Source organism: Balaenoptera ricei, chromosome 12 (genome assembly GCF_028023285.1).
Source record: "Balaenoptera ricei isolate mBalRic1 chromosome 12, mBalRic1.hap2, whole genome shotgun sequence".
NCBI classification, from domain to species: Eukaryota; Metazoa; Chordata; class Mammalia; order Artiodactyla; family Balaenopteridae; genus Balaenoptera; species Balaenoptera ricei.
Window position 1 is genome coordinate 61,529,883 of NC_082650.1, and position 15,933 is coordinate 61,545,815.

Below are 15,933 nucleotides of genomic sequence, written 5' to 3' on the forward strand. Positions count from 1 at the left end.
AAAAAATAATTTAGTCAGCTTTAGCCACATTGTCTTTAAATTAAATAAAGGGGTACTTCAGGGTTCAGGTGCTTCAGTGTCATGCACAGTACCTAAATGTCATTTCTAATGCTCCCTAAAGCTATTGTTTCTTTTGATTTATTTCATAATTATGTTTCTTAAACTAGGTAACAAAGAAAAATCAATATCAAATATTGGTTAGGGTTTGGGCTTTTATTTTAACTTACTTTTTATAATAATGTATCATTAGACATGCTTTCTAACTTTTTGTAACTTTATATCCATGATCAGTGATTCCTCTAAGCATTTTTTTTCTCATCTCTAAGTGCACTGCCCAGCCCGTTCTAACTTGCTGTTAGACAACGAAAGATTTTGGTGCATACTGGACTACAGAAGGCAGTTAAACTCAAAAGAGAACTTTAAGTCCAATTTAACCCAGTAACCCTGGCCAGACAATCCCTAAATACATATTATGTCTATTTCTGCTGAATCATAACAGGATTAGTTCTTTTCTAATGAGTATGTTAATAAAAATGCACTAAGGTCACTGGAACATGCTCCGATTTTGACCAAAAAGAAAAATCAAAGCAGAATTGAAAAAAAGTGGGAGAAGTGGGGTGAAAACAAAACCTGGTGCTCATAAACTCACAGAAACTCACAGGCAGAGATCAGCTGATGCTTGGAAGAGCACAGAAATAAGGGAAATTTGCACATGGAGACTACAGTTGCTGCAATTTAAGGCAGTTACACCTTATCGTGATGATTGTGTGGAGTAAGGCATGACAGTTTTCTATGCCTTCCCTTTTGCCTGACATTTAGTTTTGGTTAAGAGGGGCACTTGGAGTAAGAGAAATAGTTTATCTATTCAAAATTTAGCCAGAGTTAGAAATCAGAAAAATATACTCCTGAACTGGTCAGTATATTAATAAAAACAAATATTTTATTTATAGAGGAAAATGTTTATTCTTTACTCAAGAAGAAGTTATTTCCTTTTTCATCTCTCATCTGCTTTTGCTTTTTATAATCTTAATAAGCATGGTTATTTATGCTAGATTGGCACCAGCAAATTAGAAAAAAAGAGGAAATAGTACATTGACAGAAAAATGTGACAAATAGCATAAGACTGAAAAACAAAAAGCAGGCTCAAGAGTTATCAGTAAAGCAATATGGGATCAATTAGCATGAGCAAAAAAAAAAATTCAATAGGCCCTGAGGACAATAAAACAGTATAATATATAACAATTATCTAAGGCTTGTTTAAATAAGTCAAGAATGGGTAAAAGTTAATTCTGAAATATCTTTAATTCTTAGGGGAAAAATTTGCATTATTCAGAAAATGGCTATCTAAAGTGGCTCATTCACCAAGAATTCTGGATAGCTAAGCTATAGATGCATCATAAATATAAACAATTGATTTATATATTAATATAAAACTTTGAATTCCTATTAAATCTGGAGAAGTTAACATAGTTCTCTTTTCAACTTTGGATATTGAATAACAGTAATAATGAAAGCACACATAAACCTATATGGTTTTTTGGTTTTGTTTAGTTTGAAACACTCCAGTAATGAGTTGTACACTTTGAGAAGCTGTCTTAATCCTTTCAATATTACTAGGGGTTAATTTAGGACACTGAAATAAGTAGCGATTTACTCTAGTGGAAGGTAAAGTTAGCAAAATGTATTTTGTAAATTTCTTCGAGGACAAAGAACATTAGCTTAGGGGTACAAAAATCTGAGGATGATCTTATTATTCAGTAACGAAACACGTGAACATGTGAAGCTTCTTAGTATAAACCTGATAATATGTCTGACTTAAAAAAAAACTTCTATTAATTTTTTAGAGAAAGTGTTCCATAAATACATAAAATTATATTACTTTAAATTTATTTACATTCAGTTTTGCCTTTTATACTCTCATTTAATATTCTTCAGGGAGTAAATTCAGAAGCACAGAGATACTGATCTCTTCTCAATTTATTTATAATTTAATCACAAGCCTAATTGAATTATATTGGCACTAATGGTTTTACTTTGAGCAGAATAACGTTACCTTTACAAGAAAAGCAATTTAAGTCAGTGTAAGATTTGGTTATACTCTCATACATTGCTTCGTGAAAACAGGAATAAAATGACACAAACTTTCAGACCAATTGGACAGCATTTGAAATGTGCATACATTTTAACCTAGTAATTTCTCCTAAGGAAATAAAGAAGTGAACAAAGATGACTTTAAAAGACTGTTTATTATAGCATTATTTCTTTAAAAGATTTTTTTGATGTGGACCATTTTTAAAGTCTTAATTGAATCCGTTACAATATTGCTTCTGTTTTATGTTTTGGCTCCTTGGCTGCAAGGAATGTGGGATCCTAGCTCCCTGACCAGGGATCAGACCCACACCCCCTGCACTGGAAGGTGAAGTCTCAACCACTGGACCACCAGGGAAGTCCCCATATAGCATTATTTTTAATAGGAAAAAAAAAAAAGGGAAAACAATCTCAAATGTACTAGAAGAGGTGAATTTGTTTTTAAAAATGTGGCATATCCACATAATAGAATATTATATGTTTATTTGAAATATTAATTTATATTTATTTTGAGAAAGCTTTCATGATTTATTATGTGAGAAGAAACAGGTAGAAAGTCAACTGCATTCTCTGATTCCATTTTTTAAAGCATGGTTGTCTGTTTAGAATGATTTTTAAAACACGTACATCAAAATGTTAACAGTAATTATGCCTGGATGATATTTGTTTTCCTTTTTTCTATATTTTCATAATTTTTCAATAGGCATGTATATATTTTATAAACATAGAAAAATACAACTACTGCAAAAAAAAGATTTGTTTTGGTTTATTGTATTGTTAAACATGCAAATAGCTACTAATTAAGCTTAACCCAAAAGTATCTCATGTTGATCAAGCTTAATTTCATAAAATCACTATGTCTAACTGATCCATAGGCTTTTGTTGACTTCACCAAGACTAATGCGATCTTCTAACATGGTATGCATCTTTGATCTTCCCTTTATCTCAAGATTAAGGAAGCAAGTATCCCCCTGCCCTCCATCCGCTCACATTAGCCAACTCTTATATCCCTTAGGAACCAGCACAAGTGCCTCCTCCTATGCAAAGTCCCCTGACTACCTCCCCTGCAGAGCGGTCACTTCTTGCTTTCTGCTCCCCTAGACAACAGGCACACTTCATTCCTGCATCTCCCATTCTGAACTATAATCATCTCTTGACCCCTTGGCTCCAACTAGACCGTGAGGTCCTCAGGACAGGAATTATATCTTATTCATCTCTGTACCACAAGCATTTAAACCCCATATGGCAGGGGGATACAGTAAATATTCACTAAATGAATTAATTAACCTACTTAAACCTCCACGATCATTCAGTTTTTCATGAAATTAAATAAAATAAGAGAAAAGATATAATAAATCCAGCCCCTAGGAACATGCCTGACACAAAAAGTTGAAAAATATCTGATTGGTGAATGACCATTATCAATATAGCAATCACTTTAAAAATTAAGCATGTATTTTTCTCACATGATTTGCTAATTTCAAAAGACATTTGAAAAAATATATGAAAATTCTGAGGCAAAAATAAAGAGGAAAAATACCTACACACACAACTATATTTATGTTTGCTCTTTGTTCTCTTTCATTTATACTGAAATAATTTTACTAAAGTTGTAAATTAAATTTAGCATTCTTAAGAAAAAAGGAAGATGAATATCCATCTTTATGCTGCATTTACTAGCTTGAATTAGCCAGGCACATAGGAAACAGTTGATAGAATGTTCATAACATTTGACCCCTAATTTCACTTGGGAGAATCAGTATTATGGAAATAATCCATTGTGCATTTTAAAATGCATTAGTGTATATAAAATAGTGTTAATATTTATATATATAATCATACAAACTAGCAAATAATAGATTAATGGCCAAGTAATAGAAAACCCTTCCACAAAATAGACTATTAAGCAGCATTAAATATTAGAGTTCTTAATAACAGGGAAATTCCTTTACTAAAGTAGTAAGTGATTAACTCACAACACAAATCTATCTATCCAACATGAGCTTTAATAAGTAAAAATATATAGAAGAAAAGACTATATGGAACCTACAACAGTGGTCACTTTAGGGAATTCAGATAATGAATACATTTTTCTATCATGTTTTCAATGATTAGCATGTCTTACTTTATTTATATATTTATTTTTAACATCTTTGTTGGAGTATAATTGCTTTACAATGGTGTGTTAGTTTCTGCTTTAGAACAAAGTGAATCAGCTATACATATACATATATCCCCATATCTCTTCTCTCTTGAGTCTCCCTCCCTCGCACCCTCCCTATCCCACCCCTCTAGGTGGTCACAAAGCACTGAGCTGATCTACCTGTGCTATGCGGCTGCTTCCCACTATCTATCTATTTTACATTTCGTAGTGTATATATGTCCATGCCACTCTCTCAATTTGTCCCAGCTTACCCTTCCCCCTCCCCGTGTCCTCAGGTCCATTCTCTAGTAGGTCTGCGTCTTTATTCCCATCTTGCCCCTAGGTTCTTCATAACCATTTTTTTTTTTTTAGATTCCATATATATGTTAGCAAACAGTATTTGTTTTTCTCTTTCTGACTTACTTCACTCTGTATGACAGACTCTATGTCCATCCACCTCACTACAAACAACTCAATGTCATTTCTTTTTATGGCTGAGTAATACTCCATTGTATATATGTGCCACATCTTCTTTATCCATTCATCTGTCGATGGACACTTAGGCTGCTTCCATGTCCTGGCTATTGTAAATAGAGCAGCAATGAACATTATGGTATATGACTCTTTTTGAATTATGGTTTTCTCAGGGTATATGCCCAGTAGTGGGATTGCTGGGTTGTATGGTAGTTCTATTTTTAGTATTTTAAGGAACCTCCATACTATTCTCCATAGTGCCTGTATCAATTTACATTCCCACGAACAGTGCAAGAGGGTTTTACTTTATAATTACAGGGAATAAATACATAGGGAGAAACATGTAACAGAATGTTCCTATGTTTCCCTAGCTGTTAAAATTATGGCTTTTAGAGCAGAAGCAAGAAGAACTACAATCCTGCAGCCTGTGGAACAAAAACCACATTCACAGAAAGACAGACAAGATGAAAAGGCAGAGGGCTATATACCAGATGAAGGAACAAGATAAAACCCCAGAAAAACAACTAAATGAAGTGGAGATAGGCAACCTTCCAGAAAAAGAATTCAGAATAATCATGATCAGAATAAAGATGATCCAGGACCTCGGAAAAAGAATGGAGGCTAAGATCAAGAAGATGCAAGAAATGTTTAACAAAGACCTAGAAGAATTAAAGAACAAACAAACAGAGATGAACAATACAATAAAGTGAAATGAAAAATACACGAGAAGGAATCAATAGCAGAATAACAGAGGCAGAAGAACGGATAAGTAACCTGGAAGACAGAATGGTGGAATTCACTGCTGCACAACAGAATAAAGAAAAAAGAATGAAAAGAAATGAAGACAGCCTAAGAGACCTCTGGGACAACATTAAATGCAACAACATTGGCATTATAGGAGTCCCAGGAGGAGAAGAGAGAGAGAAAGGACCCGAGAAAATATTTGAAGAGATTATAGTGGAAAACTTCCCTAACATGGGAAAGGAAATAGCCACCCAAGTCCAGGAAGTGCAGAGAGTCCCATGCAGGATAAACCCAAGGAGAAACACGCCGAGACACATAGTAATCAAAGTGGCAAAAATTAAAGACAAAGAAAAATTACTGAAAGCAGCAAGGGAAAAACGACAAATAACATACAAGGGAACTCCCATAAGGTTAACAGCTGATTTCTCAGCAGAAACTCTGCAAGCCAGAAGGGAGTGGCATGACATATTTAAAGTGATGAAAGGGAAGAACCTACAACCAAGATCACTCTACCTGGCAAGGATCTCATTCAGATTCGATGGAGAAATCAAAAGCTTTACAGACAAGCAAAAGCTAACAATTCAGCACCACCAAACCAGCTCTACAACAAATGCTAAAGGAACTTCTCTAAGTGGGAAACACAAGAGAAGAAAAGGACCTACAAAAACAAACCCAAAACAATTAAGAAAACGGTAATAGGAACATACATATGGATAATTACCTTAAATGTGAATGGATTAAATGCTCCAACCAAAAGACACAGGCTTGCTGAATGGATACAAAAACAAGACCCATATATATGCTGTCTACAAGAGACCCACTTCAGACTTAGCGACACATACAAACTGAAAGTGAGGGGATGGAAAAAGATATTCCATGCAAATGGAAATCAAAAGAAAGCTGGAGTAGCAATTCTCATATAAGACAAAATAGTTTTAAAACAAAGACTATTACAAGAGACAAAGAAGGACACTACATAATGATCAAGGGATCAATCCAAGAAAAAGATATAACAATTGTAAATATTTATGCACCCAACATAGGAGCACCTCAATACATAATGCAAATGCTAACAGCCAAATAAAGGGGAAATCGACAGTAACACAATAATAGTAGGGAACTTTAACACCCCACTTTCACCAATGGACAGATCATCCAAAATGAAAATAAATAAGGAAACAGAAGCTTTAAATGACACAATAGACCAGATAGATTTAATTGATATTTATAGGACATTCCATTCAAAAACAGGAGATTACACTTTCTTCTCAAGCGCACACGGAACATTCTCAGGATAGATCACATCTTGGGTCACAAATCAAGCCTCAGTAAATTTAAGAAAACTGAGATCATAGCAAGCATCTTTTCTGACCACAACACTATGAGACTAGGTATCAATTACAGGGGAAAAAATGTAAAACACACAAACACATGGAGGCTAAACAATACGTTACTAAATAACCAAGCGATCACTGAAGAAATCAAAGAGGAAATCAAAAATTGCCTAGAGACGAATGACAATGAAAACGTGACATTCTAAAATCTATGGGATGCAGCAAAAACAGTTCTAAGAGGGAAGTTTATAGCAATACAATCCTACCTCAAGAAACAACAAACATCTCAAATAAACAATCTAACCTTACACCTAAAGGAACTAGAGAAAGAAGAACAAACAAGAACCAAAGTTAGCAGAAGGAAAGAAATCATAAAGATCAGAGCAGAAATAAATGAAATAGAAACAAAGAAAACAATAGCAAAGATCAATAAAACTAAAAGCTGGTTCTTTGAGAAGATAAACAAAATTGATAAGCCATTAGCCAGACTCATCAAGAAAAAGAGGGAGAGGACTCAAATCAATAAAAATAGAAATGAAAAAGGAGAAATTAAAACAGACAATGCAGAAATACAAAGCATCCTAGGAGACTACTACAAGCAACTCTATGCTAATAAAATGGACAACCTGGAAGAAATGGACAAATTCTTAGAAAGGTATAACCTTTCAAGACTGAACCGGGAAGAAATAGAAAATATGAACAGACCAATCACAAGTAATGAAATTGAAACTGTGATTAAAAATCTTCCAACAAACAAAAGTCCAGGACCAGAAGGCTTCACAGGTGAATTCTATGAAACATTTAGAGAAGAGCTAACACCCATCCTTCTCAAAGTCTTCAAATACACCATATTAACAAATTGAAGAATAAAAACTATATGATCCGAAGAGACAGACAATACCAAGAATTGGCTAGAATTTACAGAAAATGGAACCTGCATACATTGCTGAGAGGAATGTATAAGGGTGCAGGTGCTTTGGAAAACAGTCTGGCAGTTCTGTTAAAAATGGAATTACTATTAAAAATAGAATAACTACATGAGCAGGCAATTCCACTCTGAGGTGTATACCCAAGACAACTGAGAACATATGTCTATATTAAAACTTTTACATGATTGCTTATAGCAGCAGCATTATTCATAGTAGCCAAAAAAGTGGCAATAACCTAAATATGAATGGATAAACAAACTGTGGTATATCCATTGGAGGAACTATTATTTGGCCATAAAAAGGAATGAAGTACTGACACATGCTCCAACAAGGATAAACCTTGAAAACATTATGCTAAGTAAAAGAAATCAGTCACAAAAGACCATATATTATATGAATCCCTTTATGTAAAATGTCCCAAACAGGCAAATCCATAGAGACTGAAAACAGATTCATGGTTGCCAGGGGGTAGGGTAGGGGAAAATGGGGAGTGATTGCTACTGGGTGTCAGGTTTATTTTAGGGGTGAGGATAAGGCTCTGAAATTAGACAGTGGTGATAGTTGCATAATTCTGTGTAAATACTAAAACCCACTGCACAGTCCACCTTAAAAGGCTGAGTTTTACGGCATGTAAGTTATATCTCAACAATAACTATATATATATCAAATATTTGAATTTTTCTGAGTCAAAATTCCTTACAAGTAGAACAAATGTCTCTTAGAATGGCTAAATTCTTAAGAATTTTTAAAATAAAATTTAAACTTGAAGCCAATAAAATTAGTTATTTCAAAAACAACGTACAGAAAGTCTCATGGATATTTTCACTACAGCAGAACCTGCTGGGAGTCTGCAAATCAATTATGAGTGGTGTATAGAAAACAGTGATACTTAAAGCATTTTATTGCCTACTACAGAGACTACAAAAATGTAAGTAAACCATTCTCTTTCAAAATCAGCCTTGAAACAGTACTTACCAAGTACACTGCTCTTTGAAAGAAGGTGTAGTCTCCAGGATTTTGTGCACTGTGATGGTTTCCAACTCATCAGGGTCTAGCTGCTCCTTTTCAAAGGGCATTCCATTGAACAGGACAACAGGCAGTGGACCAACTCCAGTCTGCTCATAGTAGCCTCTTGCTTCCTGAAACACATGGGATCACAAAGAGCATATTTTTGTCCTTCCTGAGACAAATGGAACAAAGCATATTTATCACATATACATGTTCTAACAAGAAAAAGAAACCAACAGAAATATGGAAACCAAGAAATAACTAAAGAAAAATTCTTTTAAAAATATATAAAGAACTAATACAACATTGTAAGTCAACTATACTCCAACAGAAATTAATTTAAAAAACATATAAAGAACATCATACTTAATATCCTACTAGGTAAATCTGAGTTTAAATTACTGGGTTTTAATAAAACCACACACACAAAAAATTTAAAAATAAAAAAAATAAACCGTATGATCATCTCAATAGATGCACAAAAAGCTTTTGACAAAATTCAACACTGATTTCTGATAAAAAAAACTCCAGAAAGTGGGCATAGAGGGAACCTACCTCAACATAATGAAGGTCATATATGACAAACCCCCAGCAAACATCATTCTCAATGGTGAAAAACTGAAACCATTTCCTCTAAGATCAGGAACAAGACAAGGATGTCCACTCTCACCACTATTATTCAACAGAGTTTTGGAAGTCCTAGCCATGGCAATCAGAGAAGAAAAAGAAATAAAAAGAATACAAATTGGAAAAGAAGTAAAACTGTCACTGTTTGCAGATGACATGATACTATACATAGAGAATCCTAAAGATGCCACCACAAAACTACTAGAGCTAATCAATGAATTTGGTAGAGTTGCAGGATACAAAATTAATGCACAGAAATCTCTTGCATTCCTATACACTAATGATGAAAAATCTGAAAGAGAAATTAAGGAAACACTCCCATTTACCATGGCAACAAAGAGAATAAAATACCTAGGAATAAACCTACCTAGGGAGACAGAAGACCTGTATGCAGAAAACTATAAGACACTGATGAAAGAAATTAAAGATGATACCAACAGATGGAGAGATATACCATGTTCCTGGATTGGAAGAATCAATATTGTGAAAATGACTATACTACGCAAAGCAATCTACAGATTCAATGCAATCCCCATCAAATTACCAATGGCATTTTTTACAGAACTAGAACAAAAAATCTTAAAATTTGTACGGAGACACAAAAGACCCCAAATAGCCAAAGCAGTCTTGAGGGGAAAAAACGGAGCTGGAGGAATCAGACTCCCTGACTTCAGACTACACTACAAAGCTACAGTAATCAAGACAATATGGTACTGGCATAAAAACAGAAATATAGATCAACAGAACAGGATAGAAAGCCTAGAGATAAACCCACGCACCTATGGTCAACTAATCTATGACAAAGGAGGCAAGAATATACAATGCAGAAAAGAAAGTCTCTTCAGTAAGTGGTGCTGGGAAAACTGGACAGCTACATGTAAAAGAATGAAATTAGAACACTCCCTAATACCATACACAAAAATAAACTCAAAATGGATTAGAGACCTAAATGTAAGACCAGACATTATAAAACTCTTAGAGGAAAACATAGGAAGAACACTCTTTGACATAAATCACAGCAAGATCTTTTTTGATCCACCTCCTAGAGTAATGGAAATAAAAACAAAAATAAACAAATGGGACCTAATGAAACTTAAAAGCTTTTGCACAGCAAAGGAAACTACAAACAAGATGAAAAGACAACCCTCAGAATGGGAGAAAATATTTGCAAACGAATCAAAGGACAAAGGATTAATCTCCAAAATATATAAACAGCTCATGCAGCTCAATATTAAAAAAACAAACAACCCAATCCAAAAATGGGCAGAAGACCTAAACAGACATTTCTCCAAAGAAGACATACAGATGGCCAAGAAGCACATGAAAAGCTGCTCAACATCACTAATTATTAGAAAAATGTAAATCAAAACTACAATGAGGTATCACCTCACACCAGTTAGAATGGACATCATCAGAAAATCTACAAACAACAAATGCTGGAGAGGATGTGGAGAAAAGGGAACCCTCTTGCACTGTTGGTGGGAATATAAATTGATACAGCCACTATGGAGAACAGTATGGAGGTTCCTTAAAAAACTAAAAATAGAACTACCATACGACCCAGCAATCCCACTACTGGGCATATACCCAGAGAAAACCATAATTGAAAAAGACACATGCACCCCATTGTTCACTGCAGCACTATTTGCAATAGCCAGGACATGGAAGCAACCTAAATGCCCATCGACAGACGAATGGATAAAGAAGATGGGGTACATACGTACAATGGAATATTACTCAGCCATAAAAAGGAACAAAATTGGGTCATTTGCAGAGATGTGGATTGATCTAGAGACTGTCATACAGAGTGAAGTAAGTCAGAAAGAGAAAAACAAATATCGTATATTAATGCATATTTGTGGAACCTAGAAAAATAGTACAGATGAACCGGTTTGCAGGGCAGAAATTGAGACACAGATGTAGAGGACTAACATATGGACACCAAGGGGGGAAAGTGGTGGGGGAGGGATGGGGGTGGTGTGATGATTTGGGAGATTGGGATTGACGTGTATACACTAATATGTATAAAATGGATAACTAATAAGGACCTGCTGTGTAAAAAAATATATAAAAATAAATTTTAAAAATTAAAAATTATGGCTTTTACTTCCTTATGGTTTCCTATAATTTTCTACATGGGTGTAATTTTATTTTTATAGTTAGAGTAAAAATAATGTTATTCTAAAAATGAGAGGGAAGTATTGTTTTATAACTATAAAAAAATCTATCCTGAATGTGTGCAATGATTTAATTAAAATAGTTTTCACTAGAATGTCATTTATAGTAAAAATTTGGAAAAAAACCTAAATGCTCAATAATAGAAAATTAAATAAATTATAGCATATCCATACAAAGGAATCTTATAGAGAGCATTAAAAATAATGTTATAGGTAAATATTTAATAACATGGAAAGACATTTGCCTAATATCACGCTCTTAGAAAAAGAGTTAGATAATGGTATTTATACCAATCTCTTTTTTATTAGTAAGCAAAAACATTTGTATAGGAAAAATAAAGAATGGAAAGAAAGATTAAAACCAAATATCAATGTTATTTTCATTGGACAGTGGCACTGAGGATAAGTTTTAGCTTCTTTTTTTCCCCTACCTATTTAAGTTCTAAGTTTTCTATAACAAGTATCACTATGTAAAAAGAAAAAAGACCCATTACATTATTTGCCCCAAAGTCAATTCTCTCAGGCATTTTGCATATAATCATACCCAGGAAAGACACATAAAGACATTGACATTCAACACCAGATGTTATGTGAAGTGATTCTTAAATTTAGTTAAGGTCAAAGTAGACTGACAACCAATACTTAAAATGTTCCAGGACACAACTATCTCTACGTTGATCTCTAGAAGGTGCTTTTATGTCTCAACTGAGTAATTGTCTAGGCATTTATACATACTAAAAACAGGGTTTGTTTGCTTTTTTTTGAGAAAACATGGTCCCCAATTGCTGGAATCCCTTTTGTATACCACTGTGCAAGGTGCCCAACCTCCATTCAGGCAGGTCATGTTCCCTTAATTTCAAAACGGCATGCCAACCCTTTCTCCAGGATACTGTGTAGATAAAACACAGTATCTTCATTTAAACCACAATACAGAGCATCTGTACTTCATTCACTTTGTAGAGAGCTCAATCTTGCCTATGACTGAAGATTGAGATGATTAACATTTGTAAATTACATCAGTTTAAGGAACACGTGAATCATAACTCCTACAGGTCAAGCTAGGTCACGAGAAATCAACATTTTTTAGGGACCTCCCTGGCAGTCCAGTGGTTAAGATTCTGTGCTTCCATTGCAGGGGGTGCATGTTCAATCCCTGTGTGGGGAACTAAGATCCCACGTGCCTCGAGGCATGGCCAAAATAAATAAATAAACAAATGAAATTTTAAAAAAGAAATCAACATTTTTAGATGTACCTTAATCCTCTCACAAATGCTTTCTGTGTTTCTGAAATTCAAGAGTCAGTTATATGTACTCAGCTTTGACTGATAATAAAAGAAAATTCTATATGTCTAGGAGAACTCCATATTTTACCAAATCACAGTTGAAGATACCTGTTACATTGCTAAATAGCCTTACTAAAAGGATCCAATTAATAAATTATTTTTAGACATTTATTAGACAAGCCAGGTAACCTATTGCCTTCTTCTGTGTGTGTGTGTGTGTGTGTGTGTGTTTGTGTGTGTGTTACAAGGAAGCTCTGAGTCAAATTTCCAGATATTCTTACCTGAATTTTAAATATAAATAAGGTCTTGTTCATAAATTCACTTAAATCCTTTCTGGAGGTAATAAGTGCCTATATTTGGCAAGCTTGAGGAGATATTAGAGGGTACCTAAAATTTTAGACCCTTGATTATTAAACTGTGCTTTGTGTAATCTTAAAGCTTCAAGATTCTCCAGGAATCACCATGAGAACCAATGGATGAGGTTTTGGCTTCCAATTTCTGGTTCTAACTAGGAGGATTCAATCAGAGCAGCCAATCAGATTTTATTTACATATTAGAATTTAACACATTTATTTGATAAAATCATTCCAAGGAGAAAAAATATTTTAAAAACATTTTACAGATGTAGAAACTAAAACCTACAGAAATTGAGAGAATATAAAATTATAAACACATTAATGATGGTGGTGATGATAATATGTTTACGTACATAGAATATTCATCATACCTAAAATTTCAAAAGATATTGTTGGTTATCTATTAAAGATGTGTAACTGGGATTGGCATTGGTGAGCATAGGAAAAGTAAAAGATAAAATGAGGAACAAAGTAGAATTCCTAGCTGGGAATTGGTCCTTCTAGCTAGCTTTCTTCCTCTGCAAGAATTCCATCCCCCAATCCTTATTAATGAGTGATGAGAATAGGGGAATGAAGATCAATGTATATTCGCTAATTTTGCTTTTTAAAAGATGTAAGGAGGTCTTTCCTGAAATGTTTGTGTGTGGTCAGTCCAACATTATTTAGACTGTCCAGTGCCTGCTTTCTGTTAGATGCTGAGTATATGCCAGATTTCATGAGTATGTTACTTAGCTTGTACTCAGCTCCATCATCAGTGCTTTAAATAAGCCTCAGTAAAATGTGGTGTTTTGCACAGCCTTGATTAAAAAAATGCATTTACTTTTCTTTGCTACCATCGATAACTTAAAGTAACTCAAAATTTTCTCCAAGCTCTAAGAAAAATCTCACCTATCAGATTTCTACCCTTTAACAATATTTTGCCAGCCTTGGAGTTATTACAATTATTGATTGCTGTAAATACAGCAAAAAGTAAGAAAACTGCTTATTTCAGTTTACACCTTAGGTAACAAGTGTCAGATTGCTGAATAAAAGCATCTAAATATCTGCATGCAGCCCTACAAAGAGGATTTTTTTAACTAGCTAATCCACGTAAGTTTCACCTATCATTACCGGTTTTTTCCTTCAGAGTCATTCATTTGTATCAATTTTTGGTGCCCACTCAATTGCATCATTTCATCTACTTCCTTTCACCTGCAATTTAATCAAAGGGAATGAGAAACCTTGCTTAAATCAGAATTAACATAGCTGTTTCTTTTCATCCCTTCTCTCATCCAGAATATAGTTTCCATTGATTTCAAAAGGATCACTCGATTCAGATCAGCTCTGCAGGGTAGACAGCAAGACAGTAAATGAGTGGCTCATTAAGAGTGTGAAGTTATTTCTTTTATAAAATGTCTTTGGTAAATTCCACTTAGCTGCTCTTTTCAGGCCAACTCCCTACAGTGAATATGTACATGAACCATGTGCACCTGCTGCCATGAGGAGACTATCTCACCCTCCTGCCCCAGAAAATGCCACTACATTGGTGGTTCTCGACTTTAGCACTATTGACATTTGGGGTCAGATAATTCTTTGTTGTAGGGAAGGAATGACGTCCTGTGCATTGTAGGATGTTCAGCAGCATCCTTGGCCTTTAACATGAGGTATCAGTAGCACCCTTCAGTTGTGACAACCAGAAGTGTCTGCAGACATTGGCAAATGTCCCCTGGGGGAAAAATCATACACAACTGAGAATTACTACACTAAACCAATGGTTCTCAAAGTGTGGTCCTTGCAGCATCACCTAGAAACTTGTTAGAAATGCAAATTTGAGGGTCCCACCCAGACCTACTGAGTCAGAGACTTTGGGGATAGGGCCCAGCGATGTGTGTTTTAACAACCCCTCAATGCATTCTGATGCACAGTCAAGTTTGAGAACCTTGGCACTAAACTGTTGTTGACACTGTTTGGTTGAAGGACTACTGCATCAGAATAATCTGAGATCTTGTTAAATGTACATTTCTAAATCAATATGCTGCCTTAAACCACCAAAACTTTGAAACTTCTCTGAGGATGTGGATTAGTAAAGTGTGTTTCATGTGTATGTGTTTTACAAGCACCAACAGTTATTCTTAACTACTTTCAACCTTGAGAACCATTACCCTACTCTCCAATTCCTGAAGCCCCAAAATAAACTTGTCCATGTTGTCTTGGGCCAAAGATTCTGTTTCTAATACTGCTCAATCAAAAGAAAGAGCATCTCGGGCTTCCCTGGTGGCGCAGTGGTTGAGAATCTGCCTGCCAATGCAGGGGACACGGGTTCGAGCCCTGGTCTGGGAAGATCCCACATGCCGCGGAGCAACTGGGCCCATGAGCCACAAGTACTGAGCCTGTGCGTCTGGAGCCTGTGCTCCACAACAAGAGAGGCCGCGATAGTGAGAGGCCCGCGCACCGCGATGAAGAGTGGCCCCCGTTCGCCACAACTAGAGAAAGTCCTCGCACAGAAACAAAGACCCAACACAGCCAAAAATAAATAAATAAATTTATTTAAAAAAAAAAAACCTGTCTTTAAAAAAAAAAAAAAAAAAGAAAGAGCATCTGATGTATTCTTAGACACAAATATGACTGATAATCTTCACAAAGATCCTCAAGAGGGACAGAACTGGCATATTCTCATTTTATAGGCCACATGGCAACCAGAAATTCTAACTAAATCCAAGCGCTTTTTCCTCTACCCCCATGCGGCATAAGGCCTAAAATTACTATCTTTGTGTTGCCCTGACATCTCAGG

At 35.0% G+C, this 15,933-nt stretch overlaps 1 long non-coding RNA gene across 3 annotated transcripts in view; it reads right to left on the reverse strand.

Annotated features, from left to right (window-relative positions):
- Positions 1–15,933, reverse strand: part of LOC132376356 (uncharacterized) — a 1,138,994-nt gene that overhangs the window by 1,055,945 nt on the left and 67,116 nt on the right. For all 3 annotated transcript variants that reach the window (XR_009506280.1, XR_009506281.1, XR_009506279.1), the window contains exon 3: positions 8,688–8,851. This is a non-coding gene — a long non-coding RNA (uncharacterized LOC132376356). The remainder of the gene's footprint in view (positions 1–8,687; positions 8,852–15,933) is intronic.